The 14,975-nt window shown below is 28.3% G+C and overlaps 1 protein-coding gene across 2 annotated transcripts in view; it reads left to right on the top strand.

Moving 5' to 3' along the window:
* Positions 1-14,975, top strand: part of LOC129969666 (synaptotagmin-7-like) — a 292,924-nt gene that overhangs the window by 223,916 nt on the left and 54,033 nt on the right. The gene's annotated exons all lie outside the window — the stretch shown is intronic.

The following is a 14,975-nucleotide window of genomic DNA, read 5'->3' on the forward strand; positions in this document are numbered from 1 at the left end:
ATACTAAATGTCTTCGTGAAAAAAAAATCATTTTCCGTAATTGCTATACTATGAGAAGCTTCGAAACAGGTGTTTTCCTACATGATACTCTGAAATGAATATATTCAGAGTAACTTTAAATATAGTTCCTTTCAAAAGTTATAATGTCCAATAGAGTCGATGATCTAAATCAGGTATTGAACTTATGATGATAGATGAGGTCATGGAGATAGATAGTGTGGTTAAATTAGTGGTTTGGTAAATAGAGTGAATAATAGGGGTGATTTTTTTTAAATACAAATACTTTGAACTGCCGAAATCGTTTTCCTAATGTACTCATATAAAAACAAAATTTAATTAAATTCATTTGTCAATTAATAGCTTTGAAAAATATTAAATTAATGTATTGTGAACGAAAAAAATTATGGAAATTCTAATTTCCATGAATAAGGAAAATGAATAAGAATGATTAAAAATGATAAATAAATGTCGGCGACCTGACATAGAGGTAGCGCGTCTTCCCCCATGATTTGGGCTTCCTGGGTTCGAGTCCCGATTCGAGCATGGTTGTCCTTCATCTGTGAGATGTGTGCTCCCCCCCCCTTGCAAAAAAAGGGGTTGTTGCAAGTGAATGTGATGCGTGAGTAGCTAAAACGTACTTCTTGGTCCTAGTTGGCGCTACTAATAAACAAGAGACGCACACTCGGCTTTAAGTCGCTGTCTTTGTCAGCGAGCTTGTCCATGGCAAGTGCCATTAGAAACAACAACAACGTACAAAATTGATAAATAATTTATATCTATCCATTATGATATCTATTTATATCTATCCATTATAACATATTTCTAAGATAGCATGAACAAAAATGCGCTTTTTATTTAGAGAATCTTCTATAATAATATACGAAAATAGCATTGTAAACAAAATTTTATTAAAAAAAAATCATGTTTTTCTTTTTTTAAGGCGAATCTACGATTTGTTTCAAAGCAAGCAAGATATATTAAATGTAAAATAGGAGAACAGAGCATTGTTTTCAAAATAAGAGAATCGAATTTTTTTCTCATATTTCTGAAAAAAGTTTTAAGTATCCTCTTGTATGAAAAAGGTGAATTGAATGTTTTTTTCGAAACTGGCAAGCTTCCAATTTCACCCTTCAGATCTTGGCTGTGGGATATGAATTTGTGCTCCAAGAAAACTATTTACCATGAATAAAAAAAATAATAATAGGTCAGAAATAGAATTGTAAATTGCAAGGAAACACATTTTTTTATTTATGCCCCAAAGTAAGCAAAGAGAAAACTCTACTACTAATAAAGAAGGAAATGTGTGTGTCTGCGTGTTTCCGTGCATGCATTGGCATTCTACAGGCCAGACCATTTGACTTAGAGCTACAAAATTTATTACATATATATTCTGGAGGTTGGTGGTTTACATAATGGAGCGATATTTTTTTTAATTTAATTAATTAAAAATTAAGTGAATTTTTGATGTTTTTCTATCATAATTTCTGGAAATATTACACCACTAGAATTATTTTTATGTAATCTTAAGAGTGAAATTTTATCTATTCAATTGTATAAATTTAATATTGTTGCGCATTTTTTTAAAATTTTGTTAATTTCTTTAAAAAAATTATTTTTTCTTTCATTTCGTATTATAAATTTTATTGTATCCTAAAGTACAAATCATTTTAATTCTTTCATCAAATATTAAATTGGGTAATGTTTTCCCATTGTTGAAAGCTAAGGAAGCGAGTTTTCTGTCTAATATACGTGTAATTCGCAAGAAAAATGTTAAAAAGTTACAATACCACGAATTGAGATGAATTAGATGAACTGCTGCTTTATCGATGATTTAGATGAACTTAGAACTTAGACTAATGGCTCATTTTATTAATAATATAAAAGTTTTATGCACGGAAACATATATAGAAATAAAACTATGAAAGAAATATTTAAATACCTGCAAAAATTAATTTAATGGTTAGCAAAGTCACATTTCTGTAATGTTCAAGATATATAAATTGTCTGCGCTTATTGATGGCTTCTAGACCGACACAACGATTGATATATTTTGATAACTACTGTTATTCAAAATGTTGTTTTAGTTTTTCTAGCATTTAATATAAATTTAAAAGCGTTTGTTGTTTCCAAGTATTCATTTATTTTCCCGGATAAATATTATTTTTACAATGATTTTTCTAATATAAACATAGAGGAATACAAAAAAGTTTGAGATCCCTGATTGTAAGACTGAAAAATGGCCAATGTCAATAAAAAACAAACGAGATTTTTTATAATAGTTATGGTTTCCATGTCATGGCTTCAAAATTTTATATTTCTTTCAAAACGATACGTGCTTTAATTGCACATGACATAAAAGATTTGAAGTCTCAATTAGCATTCATACATTCCTCGACAGATGCGAGTATCATAGATCATCAAGTTAATAATGAAAGATCAATATGATATACTTATGTTAATTATCGAATAACTTCTTAATCTTGCTTCAAGACTTTTTTAAGCTCATTGGTACTTATAGTGGTTCTGCTTTATAAGAAAGCAAGCAATATGATTACCTTTTAGATGTCATAAAAAGAATATATAAATGTAAAGTCATTTATTTAAATTCAGTTTTCTTTTTATCCAATTAAGAATAACAAAAAAAAAATCTGCAACGTTTTGTTTGAATAAATAAAAGTCGCTATTGATATTTTTTGTACCGATGTTATAGTTCTTTATTGAATTTTGAATATTTGATCAAAAGGAAGAGTTCAAAAAGAATTGCTCCTTTTTTCCATTATATTACAAAGCATTATGAAATATTCACAAAAGTATCAATGAAAACGCTCCTTCTAGTTTTAAGTGCTATTTGTTTTAGCTCTCATAGCTGCATACAAAAGCAGAACAATAAATCTTTACTTTTAATAAAAATCAGCAGTCTAAAAGAGTTAAAAAATTAGAATCATTAATATGACTGTTTTTTAGTTTGTCGGCAAATTTGTGGGGAAAAAAGTCATTAACGGATATTTGAATCGGCAGTTTTGTTACTGTTTAAACTATGATTTACAATCAGTCAGCAAATAAAAAATTAAAAAAAAAGACTTTAGAATATTCTAAGAAACCAGTCAAGATTCCTGAACCTTTTCATCTGGAACTGAAAAAGAAACATTCTTTAAATAATATTCAACAAATATTACAGAGAAACAATTATATAAGTGTCGACCAAAGGACAAAAGTTTTTATTATTAGATAAAAGAAATCCACCGTGAACACTAAAATAACGCAAAAAACAAATACTTGAAATCCCCGCAAAATAATTCCACAAAAGAGCAAAAGTCGGAAATACGTGACTTTGGTTAGAAAATAAAGCATTAAGTGGAGAAGACTAATGCTCATGAATTTTTAACTAAAAAAGGAAACAACCGAAAAAATAAATTGTAACAAAACAAACAACAAGTTTTACTTAGGGTTAGAGGGGCAGTAGAAAGGAAATTACAATGTCAGTTTCAATGCCATCATTACCTTATGAAGCCCTCCCATTTCCGAAGCAATCGGTACTAATCAAAGCATTTTTCTGATGGCAACCTCTTTCTTCAAATTTTTCATTATTTCGGTAACTTTCGTACTAAGGATTTCTTTTTATTGATTTTGGTAATAAACAATAATTAAGGAAATGCTGATGCTGATAAAAATAAAGAATGAAATGTAATTTTCTGTCGTCTAGACGAGTCTTTGCAAAATTGTGACGATATACTTACAGATCAATTTCCTCTTCCGCAGCTAAATTGGTTACTTTATCTTTAACGGCATTTATCCGAAAATAATACTAAAACGCTCGCTCTGTGATTAAGTGGGATTGTGTTACTTTTTTCCAATAATTAGGGCCTTTATAGCGATTTCCAGAGTAAAAAGATCTATATAATTGAAGATACCTATCATTTTGAACGTTCTTCTCATTTTTTAAAACAATAGCTTTGTCACCACTTTCCGCATTCGATTGTATTTCATTCGAGTTATAATAACGATTTTTAAACTTCAATTTGTGGATAGTTTTCACCATAGTTTGAACTTTTAAAAATGTTTTATTATATTATCATTAAAAAGTATTTTCGATGACAGATTAGTATAATCATGAACTTATGATTGCTGAAGAATTTGTAAAGCGATGCTATCCCCGCATTTATTATTTTAATTTATTTAAATTTAAATTTCCCAGAATGGTGATTGTAAAAATGAAGTTGCTATTTTTTAGAAAGCAAGAATGTGTGATGATATAGAAAAATTAAATTGATTTATTGTATAATCGATAAGCATTTCATAATTTGTTTAACTGCAACCTATAGATAGATTATAGTATATAATTTTTAATAATAACCTTATAGAATTATTAATAATAAGGGTTAAATATATCATATTACAATGGTATCAATTATATCGTAATACATTGCGTTTTTTTTTTCAAATAAGTTATAGATTATATAGACGAAATATAGAAACATTATAAAACATATTAATCTTCGCATTGAAACAAATTATAATGAGGTTTGATTTCCTATTCCTAGGTTAATAATAAAAATACAATTTCAACATTTATTCCTCCTTTAGACATGAAAAGTATATTTTAAATATTTAAACTGCTAGCAAATTTCTGGTTCCATTCATAATATTGTGATTATAATGACTGAATGCAGTATCTAAATTAAAAAATAGTAAAAATAAAAATTGAATTCTAGACTTGTTTCATATGCCTCTTTGAGAAATCTTTTTTATTTATTTATTGGATATGGGCTTACAAATAAATTGCAAATTCTAGATTACTGCATTAAATAAATTATTAAAATTTAATTTTAAATACATGTATAACTTTCCAGTATGTTTCATTAGCTTCAAAGAAATTTTAAAAATCATTTTTAATTATTAACCACATTTATTTTTTAAAACCCTATTTTTCCAACAGTGATGCTTTAGCTGTAATATGAATGATCTGACTGTAATTATTTTATCTCTTTTCATGCAGTAATAATTCTCAAAGCACAATATTTTGTTAAAAGTTCTTTTTTTCAATTTTTTTAAAGACTTAATAATAGAGCTTATTGTAAAATTTAAGCCCTGAAAATGCAGATTAGCGTTTGAAAAAATGATTTTGAAAAACTAATCTGATTTTAATGTTAGATTAAAAATAATTTTTTATTAATTGAAATTTAAAAAAATAGCTCTGAATTTTATTTAAAAAAGTGATTTATTTTAATTTTAAAATGTGTATATTAAATTGAAATAATACATGTATATTTAAAATAAAATTAAATATTGGCATGATACATGCCTTACTTACTTATGAGGGAGTATTCACATTTTAATAGAAAAATCATCATAAATTTTGAACATTATTAATACTGGAATTCCATCGAAATGGGGGGTTTAATTAAAATGATTTAAGTAGAAGCAGGAAGACTTTCATTTGAATTACTTTCCACATTTATTAGCCTGCAAATTTTACAAAATAATAGAAAAACCATTTTACAAATCAATAAGGAATTTCGAACCTTATTATATTCATCTAATAGCTTTCTAATTAATAAACTTTATGAATGTTTTATTATTCCATTATACCTTATTTCATATTAAATACACAACATTATAAAATTATTAGATTCCATATATTATTTTTAAATTATTATATTTTAATTACAATTTTTCAATTACAATTTATTTCTTTGCCATCAATTTCCCAGATAAACAATTTTATAAAATATATAAAAATCATAAATATAATAGTAAATTCACGATTATTTTATTATAATATCTAGTAAAAAATTACAGAAGAATTATTTTTTCTCGTAGGGAAGTGGGATATTTTTCTCTTTATTCCAGCCTGATGGAAAAATGCTTCTTTAAATCACTTTAATTCTTTTTTTGTTGACTTCCTCATCAATTATTGATGTCAAGAGGAACTTTTAAGGACTGCAAAGTGTTTTACTTGTGAAACTCAGGAACTTCGTTTACTTAGAAAATTCGTTAGCTCTTCTTGGGAATTTAGTTTTCTAAGGAAAACTTTCTTTAGAACCCACCAGGAATTTTACCAAGTTTAGAGTAGAGTAAATATATAACAAAAGTAGTTCAAGCCTTTCTTAAGTGACACCTTTTATAATTATTCAAGCTTCAAAGATAATTGTATGCCAAATAAAATATTTGATTTGTTTTTGTTTATTTATGGGATTAATATTTTGGATAGAACCAAAATTATATATGATCAGTGTATATGCAAAATACAAAAATTATATATTATCAGTGTATATGCAAAATACAAAAATTATATATTATCAGTGTATATGCAAAATACAAAAATTATATATTATCAGTGTATATGCTATTGCAAAAGACTGATATCTAGCAAATGTATATATTCTTTCGTGAGTACCAGAAATCACTTATCATGTTGTATTTCCAAAATATTTGCTAAATATTGTTTCTAATGCTGGTAATTGCTGCCATTTACCATGAATTAAAAGTGCATTTTTAACAGTCGCAAATATGAATGTGTTCATGATGACATTATTATAAGATAGACTGTTAGATCTCGAGCATGCATATACTTTGGAAATGAATAACAAAATCTAACATTCATAATTACAACATCTAGCATACATAAACTTCGAAAATGGAAATTTGCACATGGGGGAGTTTTTTTTTAATTTTAATTAATTAAAAATTAAAATGATTTTGATATTTTTTCTCCATAACTTCTGAATATATAGCAGTCGAAACATTATTTTTACATATTTTTTAAAATTAAACACACACACACACACACACATGTATATATATATATATATATATATATATATATATATATATATATATATATATATATATATAATAGTCGTTCAAATTTTTCATGAAAAATGGAAATTTTTGTACATAATTGTTTTGCCTGTTTTTCATTAGTAAATTACATTGTTACACAAAAATTCAAAGCATTTGTATCATCAAATATCTTTCATAGTGAAAGTTAGAAGATACTTGAATTGGGCAAATACAATTTTAAGAAGCGCTATGATGTCATAGGACTTGATTTTATTGAGAAGTTTCGGATACACAAGAAACCTCTCAAATATAGGTCAATTAAAGTGACACGGTTCTTTAATTTCTGGCATAATTTGATGCACTTTAGCATTTTATAGAAAAAATCATGAATATTGTTATGTATAAGATAACATGAGTGGAAAGTAAACATAGCCAATATTCCTGGTGATACAATTGATCGCCAAAGGCGACTCATCTTGAATAAAAAGGTTTTTGTGAAGTTAAGACAAAACAGCACCATTTCAAATCATGCATTATTATTAAAACATACTGGGATATAAATCTAAATGTGGGGAAACTTAAAAAGCAGCAAATCTTATTGAACCAAAAACGATGGACACATTCTAAACGGGAAAAAGAAACTTTTCCATTAATAAATTTACACCAAACTTATGCTATTATTTTATGTTTACAATCTTATTCAACACAACAGCAGAAACTATTATTTTCGCTTCTCTGTGATTTCTGTCAACTCTTATTATAACTTCTCCGTGCTTATCATATATTTCTTGTCAACATGTGCTTGTGCTACCGGCGGCAGTCTCACTGTGAAAGAATGTAAATGAGTATTCAGACTTTAAAAAAAAAATGAGAAATTTGAAGATGTTAATATTATCTGGTACATGTTAACATTTACCCTTCATATCTGGCACTATAATTCTCCGATTCATTTTATGTATCATGCACAAAATGGCAACAATAATATCATAAGATTTTATAACGTTTATTAAATAATTAAGGTCGATTTCATAGCATAATAAAAATATGCCTTTGACTGTTTTTATCCACGTAAGGAGAACTCCTCGTCAATTGCTGTATTTATTATTATAGTATGCTTTATTTTATATCGAAAATGCTTAAATTTTAAAAATGATGCTGTGATTATTGCACCCACTCTAGAACTATTTTTACTGATGGTCTTTGTTACAGAAGTGTCCATATACAAAGAAAACTATTATGGTCTGTTTCAATATGTAGACATTATTATATCGGCGTTAACAGAGTTAATGTCAAACAAATGCACAAATCAATCTATTCCCATTTCATTTTTAGCGATAACGGATGTATTAAATTATTAAAAGGAATATTCAGAAGGAAGGATTTATGATTCCTTTTCAGATAACCATATATTTTATAATTTACCGAAAAATGGCCATTCTCGCTGTCTATTTCTGGCACACCCTCGGCTGGTTTTCTTTTTTCAAATGAGTTATGACTAGGTTAACTACTCATTACTCTGTCTCTGAACAAGTCCAGTAATTGAGTTTAACATGATGAAAAGAAAGTAATCTCGTTGCATTCCGAACAAAAAAAAAACCCCTCTAAAACTGAATGCATCGTCTCATCATTATAATTCATATGGCATTAATATTTCTTCATGACAGCTAATTAATTAATTAATTACTTCTTTAGTTTAGTTAATTATTCATCTTTTGGTTAAAAATGTGCATCATTTCCATCTTCTAATATCCTTTATTTGATGATTACGATGAATAAAATAATAAATTTGACCACTCAAGCATAATGTGTTTTTTTATAATCTACGAATTACCTTATTGTTCTACGAATTTTGTAATCTACATTTCAGATATATTATTATGAAGTATAAAATCGCCTTAACACATTTTATAAATTAATTGATTGATGTTTGATTTTTTGAAGTACTCCAGAAATAGAATTGCTTTAATAAGAAAATCAATCGATTCGAAATGATGAAATTTAAAACATTAAACAAAAAATTAATCCAAATTTTTCTTTTTTTACATCATAAAATATAATAAATGTGATATTAACTATATTTTTATTCATAATTAGCCAATGATGGATGTCTCTGGAATATTGAGTCAAAAAATATGTCAAACAAAAATTTAACATTTGAAAATTTAAAAATCGTTACTGTGTTTTTTTAATTCTAACCAATATAGAAAATAAATTGCTTTTTATTATCCATATTTCCATGTTAATAAATTACCCATAAATTGTTATGTTAGTTAATGATAGAAAAACATAAGATTTTAATAATTTCGTTAATAGTTTTTCGTTATTTTAATCACTGCAATGTGGCATTTCTATTTTGTATGCTTTTAACAGATAAATTATATTTATATCTCTTATTAAACTAACGCAAGAAATGGAATAAATAATGACACTTTAAAAAATGTAAATTTATTTTATTTTACAATGATATATTTTTATTAAAATGTAGCAAAATATTATTTTCAAACAAATGCCTAATATGGCGAACAGCATTAACTTCGCAAGCATTCGCTTTATAGACGTATAGCACTATTTAAAAATTAAAATCAGTGATATGAGTAGACGAAAAATTTCAACAAGCCTCCATATTATTATTATTATTGAAAATATTTCTAAAAGATGAACTTTTAATATAATCATTTGTCTATGATTGCAGATAATTTGTAAATTTCTTCCCGAGATATAAATGAATTATCGTTCAAAACGCATTATAGGACCGATATTTGAGCATAGATTTATTGAATTTAGTACGCAATTTCTTCTTCGGTGTTAGATTATCACCAAGAAAAGGGTTTTCATGTTATTAATTATGCTTACAATAATACTTTAGTGCTACATTTTAATGCATTTTTGAACCCAAAATTGCATAATAGTTAGACAACAGTGTTTCTAATTGGAAATATTTAATGACAGTTTTTATAGTAGAAATTATCAGAGACATTAAGTAATATCCCCCCCAAAAAATTGTATTATCAGTCAGTGTAATGCATTAATCCAATGAAACTTGAAGAAAGATCTTTAGGCTATATCTGAAAAGTATATTATTTTATCTGTGTAAACTTAATACAATGTAATAAAACCGAATTGACAATAAGAACATACAATTAAATTTTTCACGTTTCAAAAATATCATAAAAATATTAGCAGTATTTTAGCAATAGAAATAGTAATGACAATATCTTAACTATGAAAGCAGTACTGGCAATTTATTAGTGGATATTACCATCATTGTTTCCATATGTAAGATGTTCATTTTATTTCTGACAATGGTTGTTTTTTAATCTTTTAAATAAAAACATATACTTCGAGATAGGAAAGTTATTTAAAGGATGTTAAATTTAGTTTGAGTTAATAAATGAACTACTGAAAATGTTTTGAGGAATACATTTTTCTGTAGGACCTTAGTCTAATCAGTCATATTGAAACTTTTCACTCACTGGCAATTTAAGAAAACGAATTTCATCCATCATCGACTAAAACTATCCGAGTTGTAAAGTTTTGAATATCACTATTTTTGGAAAATCAATAGCCACCTAATAATCAACTAATCAAAGTAGAACATTTCTCTAGAAAGCTGTTGAATGAAAAAAAAATATCCATATTCAAAACTCTGCAACATAGTTAATTTCAATCATAGAATGGGTTGTTTTGTTGAAAATGGCAATGTTAATTTATTAAAGATATCTTATAGAGCCAGAAATTGGATAGGAATTTATGCATAGTAATAATTTTTGACATTTGTATCCCTCATAAGCTATGAAGTATAGTTAGTTTCCGCATTCAATTTTTTTTCACGGAGAAGAAAGCATAAATTCATCATAAAAGAATTTGAAATCTTCTTTTAACTCTATACATTAAAAAAAAATTGTAAATTATAGAAAGGTGGTTCTAGAAAGATGCCCAATTCTAGAAGAAAGGAAAACTTTGTAAAAAAAATTCCCGTAGTTGCTTAACAAAATGTTTAGTCTAGTTCATTGCTGGATGTGATCGAAACTTTTAGGCTAACATTTCATCGCAATCAACTTTCAATTTTAATCAACCGTTGCATTCATCTTTTGGTAAAAGATGAAAAATGAATGCATATATAGAGACAAACCTTACATATAGATAGATGATAGATGCACTCAGATGCCTTAGATAGATGCACTCAATATATCAAGGGTAAAAGCTTTTATCTTTCAAAATATTGCATACACTCCCAATTACAAAGTTTCATTACATAAGGTAACTGACTGCGCGATAGTAGACTGGTTTCTATAGAAGCTTTCTCAATGTTTAGAAATTTTATATAATGTTTACAAAGATATACTTATACATTCATTCATTCTAATTTATGCTCACATAGAGTTTCACATTTGTATAAACAAAATTTGAAGAGATATATGCCTATTTTTAAATTTAGAAGAACTAATCACAAATATGAATAAAAGCTTTTATTTCAGAAAAGTAACTTTATTCGGCAGGAAATCAGCTGTCTTTGTAAATATTTGTCGAAAAATAAGTATTACAATCATCATGATTTTAAAGATAGTTGTTAATCACACACAATGTTGTTCACTTTCATTGTTCGACAGTTGCAACAAGTGCTTGAAAAAGAAGAGAACTTGAGAAACTGAATAGTTAAGATATATCAGTGAAATTCTGGTAAGCAGAAAAAGAAGGGAGAATTCTTTGTTCGCATTTGTGCACTTTCTAAAGGAATCATATAATTCAGTGAGAAGGTGCGTTTTGATATATTTTCGATTTATGTGCATATAAAAGTGATTATAAAAGAATACAAAAATTGTTTTCGAAATCCAAGCATTCTTCTGGGAAGTGTGAAGGGTTCAGCGCTTACAAACCACATGATTCACAGAAAAGAGAGTCAAGGATGAGTTGTTACTCATAAGATGCATAAATTGATATTTTGCCTTATTTTTCAATCTACCTTCATGATACCTAACGAACAGTGATTTCTAATCAATATTCCTAAAAAAACATTGTATAGAATGTTTCAGCTTCATAATTGACATCTGTACAGCTACACGATCAACATCTAGAATTCTTCAATTGGGCCTAACAAGAGGCCAAAATCAAATTCTTTTTTTTCTGAACTTAAAATCAAATTCTTTTTTTCATGTTATTTAGGCAAACAAGTAATGCTTTACATGAGATAGGAACCTTAATTTTCTAAACAATCACTTTTAAATAATAATAAAAAAAATGTGCAAAAGGTTTATCAACATTTTTTAATTTTTTTTTATCTATTTCTGACTTATCTCGCCATTTTGTAAAATTGAATGAAAGTTAATAAAGGTGTTATTGTTGTTAGATTCTGAGTTTTAGCATTCTTCCGTGATATACAGAGTGTTTTTTTTAATTTACGGTACTCAGAGAACGTTTGTAGCGTAAACTAGCAGCCGCAAAGTCACCAAATTTTGTACGGGGACTATTGACGACATGGGAAAAAGGAATATGCGAAAAATTTAGTTCCAAAATTTGCTGATAGGGGAAATGTGACACTTTACACTTTAAGACAGCTAAAAGTTTGAATAAAACATAAGGGAAAATTCCAAAATATCAAATCTCGATTACGTAGTCGACACCAGAGCCAAAATTTTGAATTATAAAAAAGAAGCGGGATATTGAAAATCATTTCAAGTATCAGTTGATTTGTAAAATGGTCTCACTTTAGCACAGCGTGCATTACTTGTGAAGCTCTTTTATCTTAATCAATCCAATGCTGCGGCCACTGTTCGTGAATTTAGAAGTCGAAACAATTTACGTAAAGGAGCTCTACCAATTAATGCAGTGAAAGCAATGATTAAAAAATTTCAAAAAACAGGTTCTCTGGCAACTTGGCCTGGTAGAGGACGGAAACCGGTATCGCAGGATACGATCACAGTTGTTGTGACTGTAATCGTTGAAAGAAATCAGACGAGATTGCTGGTAATAGCAGCATACGTGCAGTTGCACGACAACTGAATGTTAGTGCTTCAACAGTATAGACAGTTTTACGAAAAATTCTTCAATTTTATCCATATAAACTTAGCCTTTTTCATGAATTAAAATCTACAGATTATGATCTTCGATTAACCTTTGCTTTGACATTTCTTGCCAGAGTGGAGGTCGGCGAGGCTTGGCCTTGGGCAATTATCTGGAGTGATGAGGCTCATTTTTATTTGAATGTGCCTGTTAACACTCAGAATTATAGAAATTGAGCATCTGAACAACCCCATGCATTTCAAGAAATCCCACTCCATTCTCAAAAAGTAACTGTTTGGTGTGGTTTTACAGCAAATTTTATCATCCAACCATACTTTTTGGAGATTAATCCCCAAGCAGGACCCCATATCTGTTCCTTAAACGCTCAAAGATATCATGATATGCTGAGTAGTTTTGTTATCCCCCAACTTCAGCAAAGCAATGCTTAGATAAAATTATCTTTATGCAGGATGGAGCACCAACACATATTGGTACATCCGTACAGCAACTGTTGTGCCATCACTTTACAGAAGAAAGAGTCATTTGTCTCTGCTTTCTTGTTGCATAGCCACATCGCTCCCGGATATAACCCCATGTGACTTTTTTATGCGGGGTTATTTAAAATCGAAGGTTTATCTTTGTGGAGTCTCGAATTTATTAGTTTCAAAAGAAAACATAACACGGACTGGTATGAACATGCCATGAGGAAAATGGAGATTATATTGAAAATAGTCGATATCTCCTCCGGTAAAGCGATTCTACTGAATAAAAACAAAAGAACAAAGAATAAAAAGAAGTCGAATAGAATCTCTTTTTTTAATTTGTAACCTTTACAGAAGTTATTTTTTCGAATAAATCCCACTTGTGTAATAATTAATTCTTTGTTATTCATTGATATGTTTACTGTAGCTTTTTAAAATTTTATCGTGTAGTTAAACTTAAAATTTAGATCAAAAGAGCCACATTTCCCCTATCGGCAACTAAATTTTCTTCGTGGATTCCTTTTTCCCATGTCTTCAATAATCCCTTTTCAAAATTTGGTGGCATTGCGGCTAATAGTTCAAGCTACAGAGGTCTCTTACTAGCGTCAGTTACAAAAAAAAAAAAAAAAAAAAAAAAAAAAAAAAAAAAAACACCCTGCACATATTAACTCTGAAAATTTCAGTGAATGTGTCGCTCAAACACCGGTCAGAGGTATGAAAAAACTGATCTATGTTATAAATTTGCTTTTTACTTTTTCAGCAAATTTTATAATTAAAAGTAAGAAACTTTACATGTGCACAGATGGAAATAAGCAAAATAGATTAATGCCACTTTTCTGATATAGAGGCCGTATAAAAATTTAACTTTTTAAACTATATTTATTATTACGTTCAACAATAGGCCAAAATATTTTCTTATAAATGGGTACTTGATTTGATGATTTTTTTTCATTGGAAGCATATATATAATTTCAGCAATTAAGGAAGTACATTTGGAGGTATATCTTGCATATATAGAGAGTTATTCGTAGTCTCTTAGCAAGAACTCGAAAATATCTGATGTTCTCTGAAAAATGATTTTGCAAATTGATAGATTATTTTTTTCTATTAGAGTTCCGGAAACAGCTAATCAGTTTCTTGATTTGGTGAAATTACCAATTTTTGTTTAAATGAAAGATGATGATGCGCATCATCCGAAAATCTTAGAGCCACCAAGAACAGCTGCCCCATCAATTCGAAAGACTGCATTTTCGATCAATCATTGAAGAACTTAAGTCACGTGCCAAGAATCCCCAGCGGTAAACTCTTTTCCAAGGAATCATCAATCTCCTGCAACTACCCAAAGAGTACCTCTTCACCTGCGCTTCCATGATGCCCATGGCAACTCTTTTAACCGGAGAGAGCACAGAACAACTACTGACGTGGTGTTAAAGTCGTAATCCAGTTAATTGTTTTTCTCCGATTTCCGGCTCAAGTCAGAGTTTTGTTGCCTTTTTTGAGGGGGAGAGTGGTCAATTTATTGGCAAAGAGCAATTTTGTGTTTTTTTTTGCTGAATGGCCGAAAACAAGAAAGAAAAAATGGTTGTTTCTTTAATGCTTTTAATTTTTTTTATGGAGAGTACTATTTAAGGAAGATATATTGTATACGAGAGAAAAAAAACAAATAATGTTACTTTTATTTTAGATTTTCACTATTTTCCAAATATATTC

Source organism: Argiope bruennichi, chromosome 5, assembly GCF_947563725.1.
Source record: "Argiope bruennichi chromosome 5, qqArgBrue1.1, whole genome shotgun sequence".
Taxonomy (NCBI): domain Eukaryota; kingdom Metazoa; phylum Arthropoda; class Arachnida; order Araneae; family Araneidae; genus Argiope; species Argiope bruennichi.